The sequence below is a fragment of the Schistocerca cancellata genome, chromosome 6 (assembly GCF_023864275.1).
Source record: "Schistocerca cancellata isolate TAMUIC-IGC-003103 chromosome 6, iqSchCanc2.1, whole genome shotgun sequence".
Classification (NCBI taxonomy): domain Eukaryota; kingdom Metazoa; phylum Arthropoda; class Insecta; order Orthoptera; family Acrididae; genus Schistocerca; species Schistocerca cancellata.
This window is the reverse complement of record NC_064631.1, coordinates 130,957,256-130,963,196: the sequence shown is the minus strand read 5'-3', so window position 1 is coordinate 130,963,196 and position 5,941 is coordinate 130,957,256.

Genomic DNA, 5,941 nt, shown 5'->3' with positions numbered 1-5,941 from the left:
TCAGTTTCTTCTGTGTGAAAACAACAAGAACATATTGTAATTCTTATTACAAAGACGTTGTAAGTATTTCTTGAATATTTGAACTGTTCATTATGATTCAATCATTTTAGTGTCTAATTAATGTTAGACTTCCATAACACTATATGATACTGCCATTTGATTTACACATATGAATTTGTTATGGGATTTAATAAGCACATGTGAGTGCCAGAAACGTTACGGGTTTGCAGCAAAGGACACCATAAATCTACTGGTCAAATTCTATCCCATGCAGTGCGATACATTACTAGAAATAAAACATTATTAATAAGCCAATTTGCATATTAAAAGTTACATATGTAAACGTTTTATTCTAGAAAGGAATCAGGACTCCAAATAATCAACAGTTGAGCAAGACACAAAAAGTGACATAACTAAAACAAAGGGCAGTTCTTTGGGGTTAATGTTAGAAATGACTGAAACATCATTTGATCCTGAAGTCGTATCCATTGTGGTTAGTGCTGATAAATTTATTTGTATCTATAGCGTTTTATTATGGCCAAAAATGTTTTTCGTGATCTATGGAAAACGGGACGTTTATCGTTGTGCCACTTTTATCGCAAAAGTCTGATATGCGGTTTGCGAGTTAATTCTTCACAGGTTACTGGTTCCTGGAACGTTATGAGTAGGCTTTCGCAAAATATGTGGCGTCTACCATCAAGCGTTCGCCAGTTTAGGGTTTTTTGGAATCTCCTTGACCCTCTCCCATGAGTCGAGCAAATTTGTTACCATTCGTGCTGCTCTTCATGGTATAAGTTCAGTGTCCCTTGTTAGCCCTGTTTGCTACAGATCACACACAGCTAAGTAGTAACCTAGGATGGGTCGCATGCGTGTTTTGTAAGCGATCCCCTTAGTAGACTCACTGAATCTTCCCAGTATACTGCCAGTAAACCGAAGGGATCTACAGTTAACTTTTGGCGAAGGCGAGGCTAGGCCTCTGGCGAATTCTATGTAGAACTGGAGAAGGACTACGTCGGATCCTGGGACCTCAATTTATTACAGAGATTTAAACTGCCTTCTACTTCACAATTTACACTTAAGACCTGGCAGAGGGTTCATTTAATCACTTTCACAATACTTCTGCGCCATTCCATTCTGGAACAGCGTGCGGGGGAAAAATTATATCCGTGTGAGCTCCGATTTTCCTTATTTTGTTACGATGATCATGTCTTTCTATGTAGGTGGGCTGAGTAAAATATTTTCCCATTTGGAAGAGAAATAGGGAGGCAGAAATTTCTGGAAAGATACCCCCGCAACGAAAAACGCTTTTATTTTAGTTATTGCCACCCCAACTTACGCATCCTATCAGTGACACTCTCTCGTCTATACACCGATAATACAAAACGAACTGTCCTTCTTTGAACTTTTTCGATGACTTCCGTCTATCCTGTCTGGTAAGGATCTTATTCTATATAGCAATACTCAAGCAGAAGATTGATATTCGTAGTGCAGGCAGTCTGTTAGTTTATTTGTTAGTCTTCTGCCAATAAAATACCGTCTTTGGTTCTGCTTCTCCACAACATTAGGTACTTGATCGTTGCAGTTTAATTTGTTCCTATCTGTTATTCCTAGGTATTTATTTGAATTGACAGCCTTTAGAACTGTGAGATTTATGGTGTAACTACAGATTACTTTCAGTACTTGTGTTGACGAACTCATAGTTTTCATTATTTAGGCTCTATTGCCGCACCATACGGTTATCTTGTCTGAATCATTGTGCAATTGCCTTTATGTGTTCTGATGATTTTACTAGACGGTAACTGACAGTATCATCCGCAAATAATGGAAGATGGTTGCTCTGATTGTCCCTTAAATCATTTATGTACATTAAGAACAGCAGAGGACCTGTAGTAATTTTTTAGGGAACTACAGATACCACATCCGTTTTACTCGAAGACTGTCCGTCATTTACCGTCCTTTCTTATATCACGTATTCAGTCGTACAACTGGGACGATACTCTATTGCCGATCAACTTGATTGGAAGCGGCTTGTGAGGAACGTTACCACAAATTTGGAAACATGAAACCAATTTCAGATACCCTGTCAACAGCTGTCATTAATTCGTGATAATAAAGAGCTAGTTGTCTTACACAAGGGCGGTGTTTTCTGAATCTCTGCTAACTACTAGTCAATAGATAGTATGCTTCAAGATAATTCGCAAAGATCGAACACAGCCTATGTTCCGAAATTCATGGAACAGTTCACGTATTTGTGGTGTTTCACGCAGCTGTTTCGGCAGATATACGTCCAGTTTTTATGAATTGACTGCCAAGTGCCTCGATGATCACAACGTGAGCTTATCACGTCGCAAAATAGCGAGTCAGAACTACGACAGCACGTGGCTCGGAATCCTTACGTCATATTAATCAGCAAGCTGGCTGCCTGCCCTTGTAGTAAGTGTTATCTGATAAAACGGCCTGACTCTGAGAGAGAGAGAGAGAGAGAGAGAGAGAGAGAGAGAGCGCGAGAGCGAGAAGCGAGAGAGACAGGAAGGCAACATGTGCCCGACTTGCAAGTCATGTGCGCCAGCGATAACAGAGATACCAACTACTTCCAAACAAATGAATGATTTAACAGACTTTGTCTCGCAAAGGAAGTACCGCAGTTTGATCGGATGACTTCTGCACTATGTTTACTCATCTGACGAAGTGCAGAATTTTATAAATCTAAATATTTAAAGCAAGTTGTCAGTCCTTAGCCACTTTGAAATTTTATCAAGACATGGCTTACAATCTCAGCAAGTTTTTCAGACACTACAACATTGTAGATAGCTACATTTTTTGTGAAAAGTCATATGTCACTATTAATGTTGTCTGCCAGTTCTCTATGATATGCAGTATGATCATCAAGGACTGCCAATACACTTCCCTGGGGCTTGCCTGTAGTTACGGGCACATCTGTCGATGACTTTTCCAACTTAGATTCATAGACTTAAAAGACGATTACAACATTGTCAGAAGGGAAGTGATATGGCAAGGTCTGAATTGAGTGGAACAGTGAATAGGAATACAACGCAGAATTAGAAACAGGTATAACAAACGCCTGAATAGCGTTGTAATGGATGGCAAGAAATCAGAATGGTTTATAACAGACAGAGGGGTTCGGTAAGGAAGTGTGCTCTCTCCGTTACTCTTCATAATAGTCATGGACAACATCATAAGGATAGTTCGTCAAGAGTCAACAGCAAATAATATGAAAACCTTAGACTATTAAATAAAATATTGACAAGATTTTCCCGACTGCAACACTTTTAAATTTCAAAAGAATGTTTGTTCCCAGGTACATTTCCACATTTGGAAAAACTCTCGTTTTTCAAAGCAACTTTTACAATTTCAGGCAAACACTGTAGTTCAAATGTGTGTGAAATCTTATGGGACTTAACTGCTAAGGTCATCAGTCCCTAAACTGACACACTACTTAACCTAAATTATCCTAAGGAGAAACACACACACCCATGGCCGAGGGAGGACTCGAACCTCCGCCGGGACCAGCCGCACAGTCCATGACTGCAGCGCCACAGACAGCTCGGCTAATCCCGTGCGGCAAACACTGTAGTACACAGAAAGTGAATGTCATCATTTAAAAATGAAACAAGAAAGTCTGAAAATGGTTCTAAGGTACAACAGTTTTCCCTACGTGGAGCGAAATTAAATGCAGTCTGTACGTTCTTCGGTGCCACTGGGATGTGCATATTGACATGTATGAATGAGGAATCAGAATTTTATGAGTTATCTTGTCACATGTCAAAAACCAGTTATTATCTAGTATAGTTTTGATTGAAGTCGGATGTTATAAAGATAATTTACAGACACCAAACTGTTTGTTTAATGTAATGAAGAGTCTTCTTCCAGCCCAGGACAGTCTTTGAATGGAACACAGACCTGAGTAAACATACAAGGTGGTGTCCAGAAGTTCTCGAAATGTATTCGTACTACAAATGACTCATAGGTTTTCGAAGGTATATATTTGGCAAATTATTGCATATAAAGTATGATTGATACACGAATATGACCATAAATTCACTCGGTTTGCATTTAACGTTCTACAAATGTTCTGAGTATCCCTCTGGTCACACAAGACACGTCCAAGTGGTAGTAAAGTTTCTTCCACCCCTTACAGCAACCTGTCAATGGTCGTCACAGCAACACTGACGTCTTCTCTGAGCTGTTCCGGTGTCCTTGGCAGAGGGGATGCATAAACACGATTCTTAATATATCCCCAAAGGATAAAATCACTAGGCGTCTGGTCAGGCGAACTGGCGGGGGGAGGGGAGGGGGAAGGTGGCAAAGGGACAGAGCCATATCATCTTCACCACGACGCCCAATCCAGCGATGCAGAAGTTCGTCGTCTAGGTAGCGACGAAAATCTATGCTCCAGTGAGGGGTGCTCCGAGCTTTTGGAAGATGAAATTCTCGAACTTAGCAGTCAGAAGTGAAAACAGTGACAATTGAAACCTATCAGGGTAAGAGGTACCATTACAGTACTCTCATGTAAGGAGACCGACCCATACAGCTTCGTCTACGACATGGCACAGAAAACATCAAACTCAGTGAATCTCGTTCATGCGACACAATTTCATGTGGATGTTCAGTATCGCTCATTCTCACACTGTGGTTTTTAACTTTTCCAGTTAAATAGAAGGGTGCTCCGTCGCTGAGTATCAGATTTTAGGTGAAATGTTTATCCTTAAGTGCTTCCTGCATTGTGATGTAAAATTAAAGACGCCAGCCATAATCTTGAGGTTTCAATTCTTGCACGAACTACAGACGGTACAGTTTGAAATATAACCACCGTCGCAAAATCTTCTACACAGTTTGCCGCGATATTTCAAGTTTGTGGCTTGCACAGACCGTTGACTTTTTTGGACTGCAAAAGAAACTGCCACTGTTCCACGTGGCACACTTGATCAGTCAGTACTTCTCTGTTGTAGAGACATCGATTGTTCCCAAACTGTTGATATGACCAACTAGTGCTCTGTTTACGTGGTATTTCTTTTCTATAACTCATTCTGAATGCATGCTGCACTATAGTCAATGAGAAATATCTCGCGTCTTCCAACACACACAAAACTCTTTTCTAGCTTTGTCGCCATTTTGTGAAGGCACTGCACTCGTAAACCATATGATGAACACCAAGCAAACTCGGTGAATTTATGGTTCTATTGATGCATCAGTCATATGTGTACATGTGCCACAGCGCCACAGCCTGTAGAATTCTATGCAGGCGCTAATGGTAGTGAAAACGCGAGGGAGTGCCATGGGTCGGCAGACCTTTATCCCACGCAAGCCAAATGTTCTGTTTCGAGTCACTGTTCTGCACATTGTTTGGAAGTAGGAAATCGGTACACAATAGATTGCAGAGTGAAAATTCAATCTGGAAAGAAGTGATGATCAGAGGAAGAGGTCGAGGAATCGACAGTCTGCTGACGAGACAGTAAAATGTGTCAGGAACTTTCCTTAGGGAGTTGGCTTTAAAGAAGATGTCATTTACCCTGCGTCTGAATTGTGCCATATCATTTGATACGTAAGATTTCATGATGATGTATGAGAGTACATGTATTTGTGTCAAATCATGACGACATTCCGTCGCTGCAGATTGTTGTTGCCGTGTGATGACGCAAGGTTTTGTGGTAGTAGCTCTCCAGCGAGAGAGGCGCCGAGTCACGACACGTGGCGGTGTGGGCGTGGTCTCCGAGAGGCAGGGCATCGCTATCTCAGAGGGGTCTCGTGGTGAGGGAAGCGGGCGTCGCGCTGCTTAAAAAGCAGCTGAGGGGGTCCATGTGGTCAGAAGGCAGAAAGAAAGCAACATCACCAGTTGTCTGCCTGTGCATCTAGCGTGATCAGGGATAACGAGGACCTCCGGTGAAGATTAGACAGTGACTGAGGACAGAGACCTACCAGA